The 22,132-nt window shown below is 34.8% G+C and overlaps 1 pseudogene; it reads left to right on the top strand.

Annotated features, from left to right (window-relative positions):
- Positions 1 to 343: 343 nt before the first annotated feature.
- On the top strand, positions 344 to 739 carry LOC112313230 (DNA-directed RNA polymerases I and III subunit RPAC2-like; annotated as a pseudogene).
- Positions 740 to 22,132: the final 21,393 nt, after the last annotated feature.

The following is a 22,132-nucleotide window of genomic DNA, read 5'->3' as shown; positions in this document are numbered from 1 at the left end:
TCCAGAATCTTCTTTTGGTAATATAAGCAGTGATTTATACTTGCTAAATCCATTGGCCAACTTTGAGTCCTCATTTTCTTTATCCTGTTGGTAGCATTTGACATTCCTAAAATCACTTCACCTTTTGACTTCCATGATGCATTTCTTTCATGGTTATCCTCCTTCCTTAAAAAGGTGGGATGTGCTTAAAGAATAAGAGGATTATGTTCGTGAAGCAATTTATATCATACTGTGTTATCATTAAACTCACTCAGGCTTTCTGCTTCACTCACAACTGTCCACAATATAGAGCAGAAGATCCCATCCACTGGCATTACTGAAGACCCGGGATGCTGCCCCCACCATGGAAGAGGACCAAGAGCTGGAGAGAAAAATATCTGGATTGAAGACCTCAGTGGCCAAAGGTGAGGAAGACAGCTCTGGAAATGGTTCAGGCAGCTGTAACAGACAGGCACCATGTAATATTTGTTTTGCATGAGGAGGACCGTACCCGAGGACATTCTCTTTGCTACACGATCATGAAAAACCTGGAGGTGGAAATCTATGGCTACATTAGAACTCATCTTGCACAGAGTAACATTAATTTCTGCAGACTCAAAGTGCTCTTCCAACTGTTGAGCCATTTTAGAGACACCTGAATCAGCTCATGAATGTTTGCCAACATGTGCTTGACAAGTTTGAGGTCAACATAAATGACTATAAGGACAAAAAAGCCAGCAGAAACGAATCCTCATTCTAGTCTCTTGTACACTATACAGGGAGGAACATCCTTTAAGATATTCTCTTCGTGATTTTGTAAAACCCAGAGGAAGTTTGTGATTACCATATATGTGAATGGTCTGTCTTTCAGAAAGGTGTGATTCTAGCTACTAACCCATTGCAGCTGTTGAAAACCCTGCAAGAACCTTTGTATTCTTCTAATAAATTCCCTCTTTAAATTAAACAAAACAACAAACTCATTCAGAATACTATATTTGACTATTGTTTGCCTCATTTGCCTTAAATATCTACAATAGTATTTCAGATATGAAAAATATGAAAACAAAGTCCCTGTGGACAAAAACATGGCTTGTTGAAGGACTGAAGGAAGCTAGCAGGACTAAAGTAAGACTGATGTGTCATATGAAATATAATTTAGGAGACAGGCAAAAGCTACATCACACAGGGCTTTCAGGGTCCTGATATGAAGTCTGACTTCCATTCTGTGCAATATGGTGCATTATTGTAATATTTACGCATGGGAGGTGCAAAAACTGATTTCTGTTTTCACTGTATACACTGATCAGCCCCAATGAAAAATGTACAGATACTCTTTCAGGGTAATCCTCACTAAAATCCCCCATCACAGCCAGATAAAATCTGTGAGAAAATTACTTTCATGCACACAAAAATTTCAATCAATTTTTTAGTATAAGAAGTTTAAATATGAACAAAGAGCTGAAGCAATTCAAATATGTGGTGAATGCACTTCACAGAAGTAAATGAAAAAATAAACAAAACAGAAAATATTAAAATAATTTCTATTTTTAAAACATAAAAGTAAAAGTGGAAACACACAGAGGAATTGTCAGAAGAAAATATCAAAGTAAAACAACAATTAATGTAATCAGAAGGATAAGGAAAGTTACTGTATCTGCTAAACAAGAGCAGAATAGTATAAAAGGAAGGATGGTAATAGAAAAATAAGTAGCTCTTGCAAATTAAAATAGGATAGCTGAAGTAAGTAATATAGTAATATGGTAAAAGTTACATTATGGGTAGTCTCCTTGAAATTAGAGTGAATCCCTAGCTGATGTGGCTTGGTGGATTGGTCACCAGTTAGAATCCCAGTCAGGGCACATACTTGGGTTGTGGGCCAGGTCCCTGGTTGGGGGATCAGAAAGGCAAGTGATCTATATAACTCTCACACATTGATATTTCTCTCCCTTTCTTTCTCCCTCTCTTTCCCTCCTTCTAAAATAAATAAACAAAATTTTTATAAAGAAAGTAGAGTGAAAAAACAAATACTAAAGAGAAAAAAAAGAAGCCAGAGGATTGATATCAAAATAAATGATATTCATTCCAATAAACACAATCATTAAAAGAGAGAAAAGAAAATTATCAAAGAAATTATGCAAGAAAATGAAGGAAATAAGTGTTCACATTGAAATGTTTTTCTTAAAAAATCGATAATGAACTATAGTCATAACATGGTGAAATTTCAGAACAGTAACGCCACAATGAAAAAACAATGGATAGCACAATGATATGGAATTTTTCTTTTAAAAAAATTTTTATTGTTATTCAATTACAGTTGTCTGCATTTTCTCCCCATCCCCCCCACCCGACCCCAGACAAACCCACCTCCCTCCCCCGCCTCCCCCCTCTCCCTTCTTTTTGTCCATGTGTCTTTTATAGTAGTTGATATGGAATTTTTCTAAAGCTAGGATGAAAGCTAAAAGGCAAAGGAGGGAAAAAAAAGCCTTTAAATTGGGGGAGGAGGTTATTAACGTAAAATCCAAATCTAATGATTGATTATAACAATAGAATAAATATGTTATGACATGTTAATACCCCAATTTGTTTTCCTTTCCAGAGATCTTTTATTAGGGACTTCATGAAGTATGTCTCCAGAAGAAAGGATAGAATGAAAGAAGAGAAGGATGTACCATCTGGAAAATAGGAGATACAAGAGGGAGGGGCAGCAATGTAGTCTGGAATGATCAGGAGTTTAAGCTGCAAGGTCAATGATGTCAGAGGATGTGGTCTGGAGAGGAAATAGTCCTCAAGAGCAGGAAACAAAGGGGGGGAGAAATTGAAGGAGAACAAAGCTCAACCTATGTGTGAGATATTACTATAAGCCCTGGGAGAAAGAGATGCTGGGACATTTTGTGGAAGATGGTATAAGTTAAGGGAAAAAAAAGAAAATATATGCAAACAAACATACATGGCAATAATTTACTCTTAGAAAAGCAAAGCATCACCTAAGAAAAATATATTTATACTGCACTATTTGGCAAAGCCGTGAGAAAATATTTGATTCCGTAAAATGCCTTACATATGTACACAGGTATTAAACAGATTCACCTTTCCAATTGAAAAGTTGTTTCATTTAAGTGCTAAGTAACACTGTTTCTTTTCATCAATGTATATTGATTTGCTACTTCCATCACTTTTCTAAGTCTAGAATAAATTTACATCATTGTCTGCTATTATTTTATGAAAATAAATAGTAACATTTATTTTCTTCCAGAAAAGAATTGAGGATGAGAAATCTTCCTACTCTTTAATGTTTTCAAATTCCTTTAACGCATTACGACATATAATTGCCAGCACATGTCATGTGTTTACTTAAGAAAACCATTCTCTACATGTCCTTGCAGGAAGCTATAATTTCAATTGTCTTTGGTCATGTAAAATACCCCTTACCCTGGCCAATTAATAATGGTGATTTAGGAGCTATCAACCCGAGAGGCATTTACTTGAAAAGGTGATTTGCATTAAAGAAAGGTGATCTTGAATTCCTTTCTCTTAAATCAGAAAACAGAAATTCTGTATAAAGCCAAGTGTTCATTGTCTGAAAACAAAATTACATTCCTGCTTGCCATGCCTTTAGCAATGAAGCAGAAACAAGTAATTGGTTTTGAGCAGTTTTAAGCAAGTACTACACAGCTCTAATAATGTATTGCTAACAAAATGTTCCTTTTTTTACACTTAATAAATTGTCATGCTGATCAGAGGGAGAGAGAAATGGTATTCTATTATCTGGGTGATCTTATATCAAAAAGCAAGGGCAAATAACATAAGAAATATTAGTCATTGAGCATGGTTTAAAGAAAGGCTTTGTAGCCATGGCAATAATTGCTCTGAAGATTTTGTATACCTGACGAATGTCATATGTAAGTTTATAGTCCTTTGTAAAAATACTTATTCCATCTCATTCATAAACATATGTTTATGCAAATGTAAAATATATCTGTATTAATATATAGATATAAGTGTTATATATTCATCAACAAAATTAGAATTGTTAAAAGATCATTTTTGCTGCTTTTACTAGATTTATGAGTCCTTATAGAGACCTTTATATCAAATATGTTTGGAATAAGATTTTATATTAAAAATTATATATTAACAATTATATAGTATTAACAATTATATTTATATAATTAACAATTATGTATATACATGTGTGTATATGTACACACACCCACACCCACACAGAGTTTTGAACACAACGGGGGTTATGGGCATCAAGCCCTGTGTAGTAGAAAACCTTTGTATAATTTTTGACTCCCCAAAATCTTAACTAAAGTTATATCTTGGAATCTGCCAGGACCCCTGCAGGTACCAAACCCTGCAGATGCTCAAGTCCCCTATATAAAATGGCAGAGAATAATGCATACTAAGTTGGCCCTCCACATCAGTAGATCCCCAACTGCAGATTGAAAATACTGTTTTCCATTCATGGTTGGTTGAATTGCAGATGCAAAATTCAAGGATTCAGAGTGCTGACCACATATTTATTGAAAAAATTCCATGTATAAATGGTCTCTCATAATAGGTATAGTTTTTTACAACCTTTTCTTCCTGTATCCCAATAACTGACTCGGGTTTAACTCCAAATGGATGGGTCTTATTCATATCCTTATCCACTCCAATGAACACTGTAGCTGTTTAGATATTTCTGAAAGCAAGCTCTTCCCAATACTGATGTTATTTATAAAGGCTTATATTTCTACCACCAATTATTGGTCACTTTGATATGAACTATTGCTACCTCTCATGAGTACCACTGAACTGGTATCTCTAGTCCCAGTCTCAATTTATTTTTCTATATTTAGACTCCATCAATGAAGTCCCCTGAAGCACCATAGCTAAGGCCATATACATTAAATTATTGGGTGTTATTTCAACAGAGTGGGGGGAAAATCAACATACACAAACAAACACAAACCTACCAGATATGTATTTTTAACTGGAAGGACACAGCATCATGTAGTCATTGAAACCATATCAAATATTCACAAAGTAATTAAATTTTTATTCACATGTTATACAAAAAATCATTAACAAATACCCAAGGTCCCTTGAGACTTCTTTAATATTCTTAGATACCAAGAGTGTTCCTTCTTAGCACAAGGAACTTAAAAAAGAAACACACAAGAAATTAAAGTTTCACTAAATTCTAAATCTTTTTTCTTCTTGTTTACAGAAGCTTATAAAAGCTGAAACAAAGTCTTTTTGAACTCTGGAGAGTTCATAGGTATCTATAACAATACAATTTAATAGGAGGTGACAACATATAACTCAGTAGACCTATAAAGGGAAATCTTTCAGATATTGAAAAAAACAACTTTTAACTTACTTCAGAGGACTTCAGAGTATTTTTCAGACTATGAGATGCACTGGACCATAAGATGCACCTAGGTTTTAGAGGAGGAAAATAGGGGGGAAAAACCTGCTCCACTGCCCCCGCCCCCGCCGTGAGCCAGGTAAGCTACATTCGGACTATAAGACGCACCCTAATCCCCCCCCAATTTGGGGGGTGCGTCTTATAGTCTGAAAAATATGGTGAGTTGTTGGGAGTCTTCACATTTTATTTTGTACCAGTTCTTTTCTCTTTTCATTCCATTTTGCACAAAATATTGTTCAAATTTGGAATTGAATACAACTATTTATGAAACTTACCATTTTAGAAACAGGTTAAATGAAGATGAAAGGTTTATATTACTCACCTGCCTTCAGTGAAAAGCTCTGCAATATACATGTTTTGTTAGATAGTTTCAGTGCTAGTGTTCAAGTTAATTGATGCTCAACCAAAAAATACTTCTTCTAAGGGAGAACCTCTGAGATTAAACATATCTTGATATAGTCCTAGCAAAGGAAAGTTGGGTTTTGTCTGAGCCCAACTGGCTTCAGTCAAAAAGAGTAATTCTGAAATGAGATATTTCAGAAGCTGAGGCCATATATAATACACTAGATAAAGGAATCTGGATGAATGAATACCATTTCTTTGGCAAGGTATTCTACTAGAAAATTGGTTTAGTAATCAGATCCTAATCTGTAGCAATACTAAAGCCTGAGGTGATGCAAATGTTAAGGCCTTAAGATGGAAGGGTGGGTATTGTATAGTCTGGGAATATAAGGATGAGTTCATGACAGGAAAACTCATGGCAAACAGGTCTAGAGCTGATGATACAGTGGTGCAGGCTTGCCTCTTAGGTGATAGAAAACATCATGGGAAATTATGGTAGCAAAACAACAATGTGAGACCAGATATAAATTGGAAGATGAGGTGGTTGGTTGGCCAGTCATGGGCCTGAAGGCATTTTCCAAATCATAACATAGAATAACAGAGCCCAAGGAGAGCTGTACATTCACTGGATAGAGGAGACAATGAGAAATTTTAGGGTAATAAAGGCAGCTGGGAACTCAGCAGATGAACAGCTGGAGAGAGAGAACTATAGGAAAGAAGTTCTAAAAATCTATGTATGCATTCCCCCTTGGAACCTTGGCCAGCTCCTAAATTGAGCATAGCAGGGTGAGATTCTAGAAGGCCAAATAAAGGACAGCATCCAGATGCTAGTGAGATGGGCAGAGTTTACAGAGATCACATGATGCTGAGAGGACATTGGAGTCTGGACTCATTCAAAGTGAGACCTTCATGAACACAGTAGACTTTCAGTTGACACCCTACTAAAGCTATGCCCTAGAACTTGCAATGTCTTAAAAGACAAGTAAAACAGAAACAGACCCACTATAACAAAGCTTAAAACTGTTACTGTATTTTATTGTGATAGGAACACTTAATAATATTAGATTTACCCTCTCAAGAAAATTTCAGCCCTGGCTGGTGTGGCTTAGTGAATTGAGTGCCTGCCTGAGAGCCAAAAGATCATTGGTTCAATTCCCAGTCAAGGCACATGCCTAGGTTGTGGGCCAGGTCCCCCATTGAGGGTGTGGCAGAGGCAACCAATGGATGTATCTCTTGGACATCAATGTTTCTCTCCCTCTCTTTCTCCCTCCCTTCCCCTCTGTCATCTTTTAAAAAAAGAAAATGTCAAATGTGCAATACATTATTGTTGACTACAGATACAATGTTGTTAGAATTGTGGTGATCAACAAATAAGACATAACTTTCTTGAGAGGAAGATAATACAATAAAGAGTCTTCAAAATCCTCTCTAGTACATGGCATTCTATTGAAAAAACAAACAAAAAACAACCTACACATGCAAAGATGGAAAAAGTACCTGAAAAAGTGCTAATAAAATCAATCTCAGAAATGATATTTGAACTGGCAGACAAAAACTTTTAAATAACCACAGTTAATGAGCTAAATATTTACTACCTAGGGTGGTAGTAAGGATTAAGTGAAATTGTGCGTGCACAAATATTTAATACTTAAATGATTTCTTTCCACTTAGACATTGTTAGGAAAGCATTGTAAATTTTTAGTAACTACTGATTTCTTAATGTTATAAAGAACACCAATCTTAGAAACAATTATATCAAATTCATAGCTTAGAATGAGACAAAGACAATTATAGTTTTATTTCACATGAATTATACTCCAAATCTGTCTTTCTAAGACTGTACCTTGGTTGCTGTGATTGAACTTTTCCTAAATTGACAGTATAATAAGGTATTTAGAGCATGGTTTGCGAAAATGTCTAATTTTAATCATAATAGATTACTTTTATTCATTTAGCCTTGAGAGTATGACCTTTCATGAACATTTGCTGATATCTGTATATAGTTTGTTGCTATTCCCCATTTATTGGCTATAATACAAGGTATTGAGGAAACATAAGTCTAAAATCACTCCATTGTAACTTTAAAATATGAAAAATTATTATGAACTATAAACCATATAGTAGCTCAAGCTGAGATAATGAAATATCACAAGTGGCAAAATTTAGCTTGAATAAAACAGAACATATGTGCTAAAACATTACAAGGAAAATGTTATGTGTATGAAATTTCAGTAAATTATCATCATCATCAAAAAGTACTTAAGTGCCCACCTGACCCTGGAGCTCTTAAGAAAGTAAACAATGCAAGTAGATAATAAGCTACTTTTAGTATAAAAATGATATGTTTATAACTTTATGAATAATTTGTTTAGGATATACATTTAGTATATTGGAAAAAATACATGTTGATAATTTTTGAGGTTTTAATGTAGCATATAATCATTACACAAAATTATTCACCTTTGAAGCTTCAGCAATAAGACTGTGATATAACAAAAGCTTGATCATTATCAAATATAATAAATTATGAGAAATAAGTTTATCAGAAATAACAATTTAATGTTATATTATTCAAAATGGAAAAAATAGAATTTTGTGCAAGCTGCTGAAAACATCTTTCTTTTTTAGTAGTGTATTTTTAAAAATATTTTATTTATTTGTTTTTAGACAGAGGGGAAGGGAGGGATAAAGAGAGGGAGAGGAATGCCTCTGCCACACCCTCAATATGGTTGCCTCTCACATGCCCCCTACTGGTGACCTGGCCTGCAACCCAGGCATGTGCCCTGACTGGGAATCAAACTGGCAACCCTTTGGTTTACAGGTTGGTGCTTCATCCTCTGAGCCACACCAGCCAGGGCTGGAGTCATCTCTCTGAAGGCCCTTTTCCTTGACTATATTTCAATAATAGCATTTAAGCGGTAAAAGAAAAACATCAATAACATTTTCCCTTGCTTAATGTAGTTCCATTGAAAACATTTCACATTTAATCATTAGTCATTAATTTCTGTGCAATGCACGTATTTACTCATTTCATTCACTCATTTATCTATAAATTTATTCATGTTCCAATTACTTAATATTTTATTTTATTTTGTATTCATGTTCCAATTACTTAAAACTGAACATTTATTTACCTAGCTAGGAGATAATTTCAGATATGAAAATTGCACTGAAAAAAAGTAGGGTTCTAAACAAAGTGACGGAGGAACTGCTTTTAGATTTCAGGAATGGCAGAGACCTGAATTTCAATAAAAAGCAGCCTAGGTTAAGATTTTGGAAAATAGGATTCCAGGCAGATGGAACTGCAAGTGAAAAGGGATAGGAATGAACTTGCTTCATCTTTGTTCAGGGAAGAGAAAAAAGGCTAGTGTAGCTACAGCTAAGGGAGCAGGGAACTGGCATTTGATTAGAAGTCCAATGCAAAGCCATTGGAGAGTTTTAAAATATATTTTAAAATTTTATATATTTTACTGATTATGTTATCACATTTGTACCAATTTTCCCCCTTTGCCCCCACTCTGCCTGGTGCCCCCCTTCCCTCCAACAATCCTCCCCTTAGTTCATGTCCATGGGTCATGCATATAAGATCTTTTGCTTTTCCATTTCCTGTACTATTCTTAACAGCCTCCTGCCTATTTTGTGCCTACCATTGATGCTTCTTATTCCCTGTACCTTTTCCCCCATTCTCCCCCTTCCTCCTCCCCACTGATAACCCTTCATGTGATCTCCATATTGGTGATTCTGTTCCTGTTCTGGTTATTTGATTAGTTTGGTTTTTTTTTAGATTTAGTTGTTGATAGTTGTGAATTTGTTGCCATTTTAATATTCATAGTTTTGATCTTCTTTTTCTTAAGTAAGTCCCTTTAGCATTTCATATAATAATGGCTTGGTAAAGATGAATTCCTTTAGCTTTACCTTGTCTGGGAAGCACTTTATCTGCCCTTCCATTCTAAATGATAGCTTTTCTAGATAGAGTAATCTTGGATGTAGGTCCTTGCTTTTCATCACTTTGAATGCTTCTTGCCAGCCCCTTCTTGTCTGCAATGTTTCTTTTGAAAAATCAGGTGACAGCCTTATGAGAACTCCTTTGTAGGTAATCTCTGCTTTTCTCTTGCTGCTTTGAAGATTCTCTCTTTATCTTTAACCTTTAGCATTTTAATTATGATGTGTCTTGGTGTGGTCTTCTTTGGGTCCAACTTGTTTGGGACTCTCTGTGCTTCCTGGACTTGTCTGTCTATTTCCTTTACTAAATTAGGGAAGTTTTCTTTCATTATTTTTTCAAATAAGTTTTCAATTTCTTGCTCTTCCTCTTCTCCTTCTGGCATCCCTATGATTCAGATGTTGGTATGTTTGAAGATGTGACAGAGGCTCCTTAGCCTATCCTCATTTAAATTTTTTTTTCTTATTGCTGTTGTGATTGAATGCTTCTTTCTTTGTTATGTTCCAAATTGTTGATTTGATTCTTGGCTCAATCCTCTCCACTGTTGGTTCTCTGTAGATTTTTCTGTGTTTCACTTAATGTAACTTTCATTTCTGCCTGGGTCTTTTTTATGCTGTTGAAGTACTCTTTTTTTAGTAGTGTATTTTAAAATATTTTAGTGAGTTTCTGGAACATGCCGATCACCAGTGTTTTGAACTCTGCATCTAATGGGTTGCTTATCTCTACTTCGTTTACTTCTTTTCCTGAAGTTTTGTTTTTTTCTTTGAGACATATTTCTTTGTCTCCTCATTTTGCCAGCCTCCCTGTGTTTGTTTCTGTGTACTAAGTAGAGCTGCTTTGAATCTCTGTCTTAGTAGTGTGTCCTATTGCAGAAAAGCACACCATTAAGTTGCACGGGGCAGACCCTTAGGCAATTGCCAGGGCAGGGCAACCCATGTCACTGCTCTGTGGCTCTGCGTGGGGGAGGGCTCGAAGAGGGGACAATGCTGCTCCTGGCCTCTGGAGCTTTTCCTGGGAGGAAGCTGTATCCCGGCACTTGCCCTGATGCCAGTCACTTCACTTTCTCCCTGCATGCCACTAGAGCCCTTATAGCTGTTGCCCTGGTGCTGAATCCCAGAGGGAGTGGGTCTGTGTAAGTCTTAAGTCCATTGCCAGCCGTTTAAGAGGAGTCTCCTTTGAGCCCCACAGTTTCTTCAACTGTCCTAACCCCCACTGGTTTCTATAGCCAGAAGTGATGGCAAATTAACTTCCTGGTGGTGGAACCCTGGGCTGGGTGGTCTGGTCTTGGGCTGGCATCCCTCGTTCCCGAGATATCCCTCCTGATTTTTATCCACCACACATGGATGTGGGACTGCAAGTTCTGTGTCTCTGCACCTCTTCATGCCTCTCCACCTCTCTGTCCCTCCTACTTATCTGGATGAATGTGTCTTCCTTAAATCCTTGGTTGTTGGATTTCCATACAGCTTGATTTTCTGACATTTTTGTGTGATATTTGTTTTGTAGTCTAGTTGTAATTTTTCTATAGTTGTATGAGGAGGCAAGGCCTGTTTACCCATACCTCCATCTTGTCAATTAAAGCTCTCCATTGGAGAGTTTTAAGAACAACAGCATGACTTGATTTTTTAAATTAAAATATTTTATGTATTATATATACAGAAGAGTACATAAATTACCATTTATATAATTTGATGAATTTTTAAATGAATATACCCTAATAATAAAGTCATATTGAAAAAACAACATTAACAACATCCCAGAAGCCCATCACACCAAAAGTAACCATGACTCTCACTTCTATCACCATGGCTTAGTTTTGCTTCCTTTTGAAATTTTATAAATAGAATCATGTAGTTTGTGTTTGGCTTCTTTTGCTCAACCTTGTGTTTGGGAAGTTCATCCATGTGTTTTCATGTACATTGCTCACAATTTGTTTTTCAGCCCTGCTATTGACATTTAAATTGCTTTCACTTGAGGGATGTTACAAATAGTGCTAGTATATATACTTTTGTAACTTGTCCACAGGTGAACAAATGTGCATTTATCTTGTGTATATAACTCAGGGAGGTCATAGGTATAAAATTCTAAGTAAGTACTATCAAACCAAAGTAGCCTGATTACTAACTTTCATTCATCAGCAGTATATGTGAGTTATAGTTATTCTACATACTCTCCAACACTGGATATTGTTAAATAAAATTTTTAATTTGATTTTAGCCATTCCACTGGGCATGTTTTGATGTCTCATTCTTATTTTTAAGGTATATTTTATAGTTTTGTTTTTATTTTGCACATTTTATATATTTAACAGAATAGATAATGCTTCATTTTTAATTTTATAGCACAATGAGTTTTCAAAAATGTAAACACTCTTATAGCAACCAGCACAATCAAAATATTTTACTTTTATCACCCAAAACTTTTCTCACATCCCTGTTCAGGCAATCCCAACCCATAGCCCCAGGCAACCATCAATCAGCTTTGGTTGCTATAAGTCAGTTTTACCTCCTCTACAATTTCATATATGTAAAGTCACACCATAGGCACTCTTGTTTCTGCCTTCTTTTGTTCTGCATATTCATTCATGTTGTGTGTGTCATTAGTTTTTTATTTCAGATCAGTATCCCAATATATGGATATAGTACAAAATGGTGTCCATTTTTTTATCCATCATCTGTTGGTGGACATTTGAGTAGTCTCTGATTTTTGGTTATTATGAATAAAGTTTCTATGAGCAGTCATGTACAAGTCTTTATGAGGACATGCTTTCTTATCTCTTCACCTGGGAATAGAATTGCTGGAATTCACACAAAGCATATGTTTAATTTTATCAGAAACTGCTGAACAGTTCTTCAAAGTAGTTGGACAAATTTTACACTTGTAACAGCAGTAAACAAAAGTTTCACTTTCTCCTCATGCTTGTTATCATTTGGAATTGTCCATCTCTTGAATTTTAGCTATTGTAGTAAACTGTGGTGTTAATGGTGGCTTTCTAATGGCAGACATTTTAACTTTGATGAATGTTCTTTTCTTGTATTATTGGTGTTTTATGCATGGTAATAATTGGTTACCCGTAGAGTACAAAATTTCTTATGTTTTCTTACAGATATTTATAGGTTTAGACTTTAGCTTTAAGCCTATGGTCAATATTGTGTTGAATTTATGATATGAGGATTTGGTCAAGGTTCTTTTTTTATCATAAATATATCCCAGAGTTTCATCATCAATTGTTGAATATTTTTACCCATTGAATTATCTTGGTACTTAAAAAAATCTAATTGAACATATATGTGTGTGAGTGTATTTTTGGACATTATCTTATCTTACTATCCTATATGTGTATCCTTTATATCAATATCACACTGTTCTAATGATTGAAGCTTTTTAATAAATTTAGAAAGCAGGTAATATAAGTCCTCAAACTTTGTATTCTTTTTCAAAATTATTATGACAAATTGAGGTCCTTTAACTTTCCATATAAGTGTTTAGTATCACCTTGTTAATTCCTGGGGGAAAAAATAAAGCTGCATGGATCTGGATTGCAATACCTTTGAGAATAAGATCAGTTCTGGAAGAACTGACATCAGAACAATATCGAATTATTTTATCCAATTTTTTGCATCTCCATTTTTTCCACTTTTACCTTAGTTATTTCCTTATTTTTACCTCCCTTGGGTTTAATTTTCCTTTTGCTTTTAATTTTATTATTATTTTCTTTCTTTTAAAAATTTCATAAGTTAGAAGCTTGGATCATCCCACTTTAGCTGCATTCCACAAGTTCTGATATGTTGTGCTTCTCTTTTTCATTTATGTCAAAATTCTTTTTAAAAATTTCCTTTGTAATTTCTTCTTTAATCACTGCATTACTTAGAAATGTATTCTTTAATCTTGAACTATTTAAGGGTTTTGCAGATATCTATTGTTAATTTTAATTCAATTCTGTTTTGATCAAAGAACATACTTTGTGATATGAGTTCTTTGAAATGTATGGAGACTAATTATGTTGTCTGGCATATGGTCTATATTGGTGAATGTTCCATATACATTTGATAAAAATGTGTATTCTGCTATATTAAATAGAGTGCTCTACAAACACCAATTAGACAGAGCTTTCTATTCCTACTTTGTTAGGAATTCTATCATTTTTCTTGGATCTCTTGAAATGATCATATGATATTTTTCTCCTTTGTCTTATTAATGTGGTGAGTTATGTTGATTGATATGCAAATGTTATCCTAATTTTGTATTCTATGAATACATCTAACTTGAGGATGTAATGTCTTTTTTTATGTGTTGCTAGATTTGATTGGTTAATATCTTATCTAGGACTTTTGCCTCTTATGTTCATAAGCCTTTAATTTTCTTTGTTGTAAAGTGTTCTTATTTATTTTGATATCAAAGTAATACTGGCCTCATTAAACAAGTTGCAAAAGTTGGGAAGTAGTGTCTTTTCTTTTCTCTGGGAATGTTTGCATAAGACTGACGTTAGTTCTACCTTAACCATGAAGATATGTGTGACTAGAGTTTTCTTTGTGAAAAAGGTTTTAATTACAGGTTCTTTTTCTATACAATGTACTCTTACAAACAAAAAAGATGGAGAAAATTTAATGTTTACAAAATGGGCAATATTCTTGAGCAGGAACTTTACAGAGGACATTCAAATGGTCATAAACTTCTTAAAGTGTCCAACTTCATTATTCATCTGGGATGTTCAAATGAAACCTACACTGAAATGCATTATATACCACCTGAATGGCCCCAAAACAATTGAAAACACCAGCTAATGGGAAGGATATGAAACAACTGAACACTCATATAGTGCACTTCACAAAAGAGGATACCCTAATTGTCAATAAATGCACATTATGTATTGTATACAACCACATTAGTTTTCTGGGAAATATCAATTAAAATAATAATGCCACTATATACCCCACACAGACATAAAGATTTAAGAAGATGTAGAACAAGAGTAATACACATATACTTTGTGAGTTTACCTGCTTTGAAAACCTGAGTATTATCAATTATGATAAAATGTATTTACATGCTATGATAATGTCACTTTAGTCCAAGATATATGCCAAGTATTCCCCATTGTGACCAAAGGTACATGGGCAAGGATGTCCACAGTAGCACTGGTTAGGGCAACCCAAACATTCATAAGTACTAGGATGGATTAATTAATTGCAAGATAAAAGATTGGGAAATACACAAAAGTCCCTGGTGTATAGCAAGATGACAACAAGAGACAGGTATTATGAAGAATCCTTGCCATGGGAAAGTCTTTGGAACTTGACTATGATCTCTGCAAGAAAATTCTTTTACCATTGGCATCCATGAGAATATCTGAATGGGCATTGGGGAGTTTGCCTTCCTTGGGTGATGCAGAGCATTTGCAAGCCACTTTGACATATGGCTAGTTTAAAGGACAAAGATTTCTTTCTTTGTCAATTACACTGTCTCCAAAACTTAGTGCATTTATGATATATTTGTTCCATATACAAGAAAATACAGGTTTTAAATCTCTTGTTTCTTCTATTTCTGCTTGAAGGCTGATTTTTGAATAGGTTGATGTCTTGCTTTCTAATACTATTAGAAGCAGCAAACAATAGAAAACACACTATTAATGTTCTGGCTATTTCCAACAACACACTTTCCAGACTCGGCAGACAAGTGTTGAAACTTGAATTATACAAGTTACAAAGTCTACATTTGCACATACTTTGAATGAGAAATATCTAAAGCTTATGTATGAGGCTTAAACATTGTATGATTTAATCATTCTAAAATCTGAGGTTATTGGAAAGAATTGCATGACTCTAAGGATGTACTTGAAACCCCTGAACTAGAGGTAGAGAAAGGCTTTCTTTCCTTGCTCTACAAGATTTGTGAATGAAAAAGTTTCCAATAGCAACTTTTCTATACTTGTAGCCAAAAACATTATCTCAGGATCACATGCACCTCTTTTTGTTTTCCAGCAAAAACAAAGATGTCTGAACCACTATTTTTTTTTTTAATTTAAGAGCTAAAAATGTTCAGCACAGCACAAAGGCTCAATTCTAGAAAAAATAGAATGCAAATAAATAATATAATATGGAATAGAAGCAGGTGTATGTGAAAATACATTGCAGTTTTATAACTCGATGAAAATTATATACTTCAGCATCAAGACAACCATCCTATTTTGTAGCCATAATTGTTAGCCTTGTAAGAGCAGAGGTAGTCTTTATTCTGCATGCTTCTCTGTGTGAGCATGTTTATGTGTATGTGTGTGAGAGAGAGGTGATTAGAGCTTATTATACTTTATTTATATATGCATGTGTATATATATGTATATGTATGTGTGTGTGTATATATAGCCTAGATCTATATTCCTTCTATATATATATTTAACATGTATCTATATTTTATGTATTTATAAAACATTACTGCCCTGGCTGGTGTGGCTCAGTGGATTGAGCACTGGCCTGCCAACCAAAGGGTCACTGGATCGATTCCCAGTCAGGGCACATGCCTGGGTTGCGGGCAAGGTTCCCAGTAGGGGGCACGTGAGAGGCAACCACACACTGATGTTTCTCTCCCTCTCTTTCTCTCTCTCTCCCTCCCCCTCTCTCTAAAAATAAGTAAATACAATCTTTTTTAAAATAAAAAAATAAAATATTACATATATATGCATATATCTTTAGTGTTATTACCCTAGGAAAAATATTGATTCTGTTTATGTATAAGGTAATGTCAAACCTATAAAGTTTGAGGAAAAGTTGAATTATTGGAAATCAATAAAATTTGAACTTTTATAATCAATAGTCTTAGTTCTCAGCTTGTTGCTATGAACAATATTTATTTAACAACAGATTTACCCCCAAATCATTGTGAGAATACACCAAAGTCCCAGGCAGGCTTATGGGGAAGAAGGAATAATTACATCCTTAAAATGGATAACAATTCAAAGCTTTATATTATCTCTCATCAGTAAATGAAATTTGATTAAACAAAATCTTTACCCCAAAGTATGATTTTTATTTCTTAAAATATAAGGTCTAAACTCTATGACTTTTTGGTTATATATACTGATTTTTAAAAGTAGTCATTTATTTATTCTTTTATATATACATCATATTAATATATTCAAGGCAAATTTTATTCTAAAAGATGGCTTCATCCATCTTTGAATTCTTCTACTTTGCATGGCTAATACATTAATAGGACTTCAGGACCAGGACTCTCTCTTTTCCCCATTGGCTTTTGTTTGTATGTTTTACATTTAAACTTATATTGAGGTTTAAAAATCATATTTTCATTAGTTTAGGATTAAAAAAGAGCTACACTTTGTAGACATTACATTTCTTTAACAGAGAATTATCTAATGGAGGACTTTTGTTGTTTTGGTTTTGTTTTTGCATTTGTTAAATGCTTAGTTTTACTCCTTTGTATTTTCAAAAGACATAAAGCTAAATCTTTTGTCACTGATACTTCTAAATACATCTGTTTGGATTTGACAAAAATTTTTTACATACAGATTGTCTTCACTCAATCAACTTATCATGTTTAATCACTCTAGTATAAAGAAAAAGATCTTATGGCATTCAACACTTTAAAAATCAAATTTGAAAAATATCTGCTATTTAACTACTGCTATAGATTGTTTTATTATTCATTAAATATTTAAGCAGTAACTGAAAAGATACTCAAGGCAATTCACAGAAAAAATTTAAGACCAGAAGCAATTAGTGTTGCCACTCATGCAAAACATTTGCTTTTACATTTGTTTTGCACTTATAACTTGAACTTCAAAAAGGAGATATTTCATGTTAGGATGCTACAAATGACTATTTTTTCACTTATTTCCTCTGACTTAAACAAGAATGGGTTTATTAAATACTTTGCAGAATATAAGTTTGCAGCACTTGCTACTAGCTTCTGAGGGGACATCTTCAATTTTTTTTAAACATTATTTTTTATTGATCCTTAAACCATTCTTTGCTTTATACTTCATTTTTCTTTTTCTTTTTTTATTGTTGTTCAAGTACAGTTGTCTCCATTTTCCCTCCAATACTCCTCCCCACCCCACCCATCCCCACCTCCCACCCTCAATCCTACCCCCCTTTGGCTTTGTCCATGTGTCCTTTATACATGTTCTTTGATGACTAAACTTAATAATATACAAACAAGATGACAAAATAAACTACTAAGAATGGAAATACTTCCATGTGACATATTTTGGAAAAAAAATGTTAAATACCTCTTTCCATATAAAATTTTGATAGATAATATTCATTTCTAAATTGAAACATTAATACCAATAATAAAATTAATTTGACAAGTGAAGGCATGGTATGCAAATATTGTCTTGCACAGAGGCATATATGAAGTATTTTCTTATTTCATAATTAAATGAATAATTTAAAAATTGAATACATTAATAAAGTACAGTATTCTTTGTAACTATGACATAACTTTTTAAAATTGTCAAGTCATTTTCTATTGAGATAAATTAATGACAGGTGGAATTCAGTTATTAAAGAAATTTCCAGATTACATATTTTTATATATTAAGCAATTGTTTTCACAAATGAATTTAAAAACTAGAGGAATCCTCAAATGCCTACTTCCTGCTCTTCCTTTTAGAAACAAAGACGAGTCTGTAGAGGATAAGTTAACTGCTGTACCAGTGAGATTTTGTGTTGTAAAAAACACAGACAAGCTAAGAATCAGAAACAGAAAAACAATTTTTGGAAGAATATCAGGATTCTCACAGAACTGCGAGTAAGACTGAAGCCTTGTAAAATAGCAGGCATGTAGTCAGAAAGGTAGGTAGGTATTCAGTCCAATTCAGGAACCTGAAAAGTCTGGTAAGGATGCCACTGCTATTGAGTAACCACCACTGTTATTGAGTAAATGTCCCTGAAACCATGATACTTACTGCTGTATCCACAATGAATAGTTTCTCAATTTCCCCTGACCTTTATGTTACAACTTCAAGTCTCAGGTCAGGACACCCTCATTTGCCAAGCCTCTGTCATGAACTTATGTCATGGCTGCTTGAGGGAAAGGGAGGGATTATGGGCCATGATGGCTTTTGTAGCACAAAACAGGGCCCTCAACCTAGCAGATTCACTCAAGTGGGAAGAGCCATCCCTCTCAACTAAGAAAAGAGTTGTTGAAATGTCAGTTTCCAAAAATAATAACAAGTGCACAGACTTTACAAGGTCCAAATCCATCCTTCTTTCTTATTTAAACTTCCAAAACCAATGGGTCATGCTCAGTTACTACATACAGTAACAAAGTCACAATCTCTAAATGATGCCTTACTATTGAGTAAAGATTTTTGTATCACTATTCTCAAGTGTACCACTATTATGCATCCCACTTACAGTAGGAAGAAAGAGCAGAGAACAAAAGCCAACTATTAAAGATATCTACCTATATATGACATATCAAGCAGGTTAGGACATTAGATAGGAGGGCACATTCTCTATTTTTGTAGTTGTTCTCCAGATCACAGGTATTTACAATATTTCTCTCTAGTCTTCTATGTTCCCAGGCACAGTTCAATAGGCACATGGGTTTACTCCTGCATGGTCTGAGCCCCCAGCAGCTTTCTTTCATAAAGTTGCAGTGGTTTTCTGTCATTACTTACTTCTACATAATATAATATAAGGTATGACTTCAGAGGGAGATCACTTGAATTTCACTGCTCTTGGTTGTGTATTTCCCCTTATAATCAAGATCCATCACTGCAACCAACCATAGGCTCTCCCTCCTCTCTCACCTTTGGTTTTTGTTTTTTTCCTGTTCATTCAATGGCATTAAAAGGCTGATATTGCTAGGTATCAGTCATTTAAAATTTAAGAGGTAAATTATATTTCACAGCGGAAGCAATCATTTTAGGGTACTAAAATGAGAAGCTACATATAGGGAGATCTGAAGTAAAACTGAGTCATTAGATTCAATCAGAAAGCTACCATCTCCACTTCTTCCTGCTTAATACATGAATGCTGGCTAGGGACAATCAGCACCATACATTATTCAGATTTTACGTGGCATCCTTTAGCACAGTGCAATCTTTTCCCTTTCAAGTCCCTGATCATTCAGTTAAAGCTCAAATCATTACAGCAGTCCTCCCTTACCCATAGGACATACATTTCAACGCTCCCAGTGGATGTCTGAAACTGTGTATAGTATTGAACCCTAGTATACTATGTCTGTTTCTATGTATATACATATCTATGATCAAGTTTAATTTATGAATTAGGCACAGTAAGAGAATAACAACTAATAATAATAAAATAAAATAATTAAAAATATACTGTAATAAAAGCTAGGTGAATATGGTGTCGCTCTCATTCTCTCATATTCATTCTGTGTATGTGTGTCTGTGTGTGTGTCTCATTCTCATTCTCACTCTCTCTGATAACTGATCTGATAACTAAGACAGCTACAAAGTGGCTAACAGGAGGGGAATGTATACAGAGTGGATATGCTGGACAAAAGGATGATTCATGACCAGGGCGAACACAGTGGAACACACCAGGATGGAGCAAGGTTTCTTTATGCTATTCAGAACAGCATGCCATTTTTTACTTATGAATTGGTTATTTCTGGAATTTTCCATGTAACATTTCTGGATTGCAGTTGACCTTAGATAACTGAAACCTTTCAAAGCAACACCACAAGTGGTGGTGGGGAGAATAACTCTAGTGTGTGAATGTGAATTGCTATTTAGATTTACCTCAGGCCATCTTTTGTTTCAAGCAAGATGACTTATTAAATGGGCCATTTGAACATTTCACCACTGGGAAGATTTTCCTTCTGGGTCATCTCTATCAAATATAACATGATCAATTTCTGGCATGGACATATCATGCACACCCATCTATAACCTAGGCTCAAATATTTCCCTCAGTTCATTGTAGAAAAACTCCCCATGAAGTCATAACTATAGGCATAGGAGGGATGGCAATGAGCCATAGCAGGCACTCCCAGAATTTTAATCATCCTGTCATACCACTAATTGGTCAAGCACTTCTGGTCTGATAACAGCTTTTGGTGATTCAGAAGTAAACATTTGATTTATATTGGGCATATATTCAGTTTATATTTGGCAGATCAGTTTACATGGTCATTTGTTGTCCCATGGCCAAGGGTATAGATTCCACCAAGATTTCATATATAAAAAAGCAATACCCTCTTCATGACACACATATACATGTACATATGTATATGTATATCTTTATCACATATCTATATCATGAAGAGGGTATGGCATCTTAGAAAACACTAATGGATTTTTCTCTGGTTTGATTTTTTTAACTTTTTAAACAAGAGTTTATTTTTAGACAGAGTGAAAGGGAGGGAGAAAGAGAGGGAGGGAAACATCAATGTGTGGTTGCCTCTCACACGCCCCCTACTGGGGACCTGGCCCGCAACCCAGGCCTGTGCCCTGACTGGCAATCGAACCAGCAAACCTTTGGCTCCCAGACTGGTGCTCAATCCACTAAGCCACATCAGCCAGGGTGATTTGTTTATGAAGCCTTGCCATCGTTTCCATATACCTAACATGGATATTTTAGGTAATGATGAATCTGCTCAGACATAATGGGAAAATTAAAGATTGGCTTTGCAATGTGTCCTAAAGTAGTTGCAGAGCATTTTCTCAATTTAACCCAAAGCACCTTTTGTACTAACTCAATAGATATTGAGTAGTACCTTCAGATGTTGTTGGATTCAAACCAAAAGAAGATTCCAAAGTATTATGTTTCTATCTTAGTGTGAGTAGGTGAAATCTGTCCTCTAGTTTGGAGAGACTGTTTTACCAGGGTCCAAAGACAAGACTCCCAGAAATGTGAGGGCATTGTTTTCACTGGGTTTATCATCCTCCCTCAGTTGGGCTAGCATGCCTCTTACAAGTGTGTGTGAGGTTTTTCCCGACTCTTCGGTTCTATCAGTATGATGGCATGATGTAGTCGAACTGTGTGATAACTAGTAAACCTGAGTGTAGGTTCCATAGCCATGAGTCAAGATGTCTGTCCTTTTCAGGTGATGGCAAATAACATGTGCTTTTTAATTTTGTTTTTTCAGCTCATTGCCAGAGTGTTTCCTGTTTTTTTGTTATTTGTTTACACATTAATAGCTATGATAAGATGTCAGGAATTACAGATTAATGCCAGTAAGGAAACCCCATAAAAAACAGTGACTTATGAAGCATACTTATGATAATTCATTGTCACTCTGAGACATGTCCACTTCTTCTTTAGTCATTCTGTGATCTTGAATGGAGATATGATATGCATCTCAATTCTTCATTTTCCCCAATATTTGAATTAATCTTTGTGATTCTTTCAAGAATTCTGGATTCTCTTTTGTTTATTACTGTACTTTGTGGAAATTATTTCAGAGATATCTGCCTGCTTCTACGCAACAGAAAAGCCAGTATTCCATAACTGAGTGAGCAC

The sequence above is a fragment of the Desmodus rotundus genome, chromosome X (genome assembly GCF_022682495.2).
Source record: "Desmodus rotundus isolate HL8 chromosome X, HLdesRot8A.1, whole genome shotgun sequence".
Lineage (NCBI taxonomy): Eukaryota > Metazoa > Chordata > Mammalia > Chiroptera > Phyllostomidae > Desmodus > Desmodus rotundus.
This window is presented reverse-complemented; position numbering and strand designations above follow the sequence as displayed.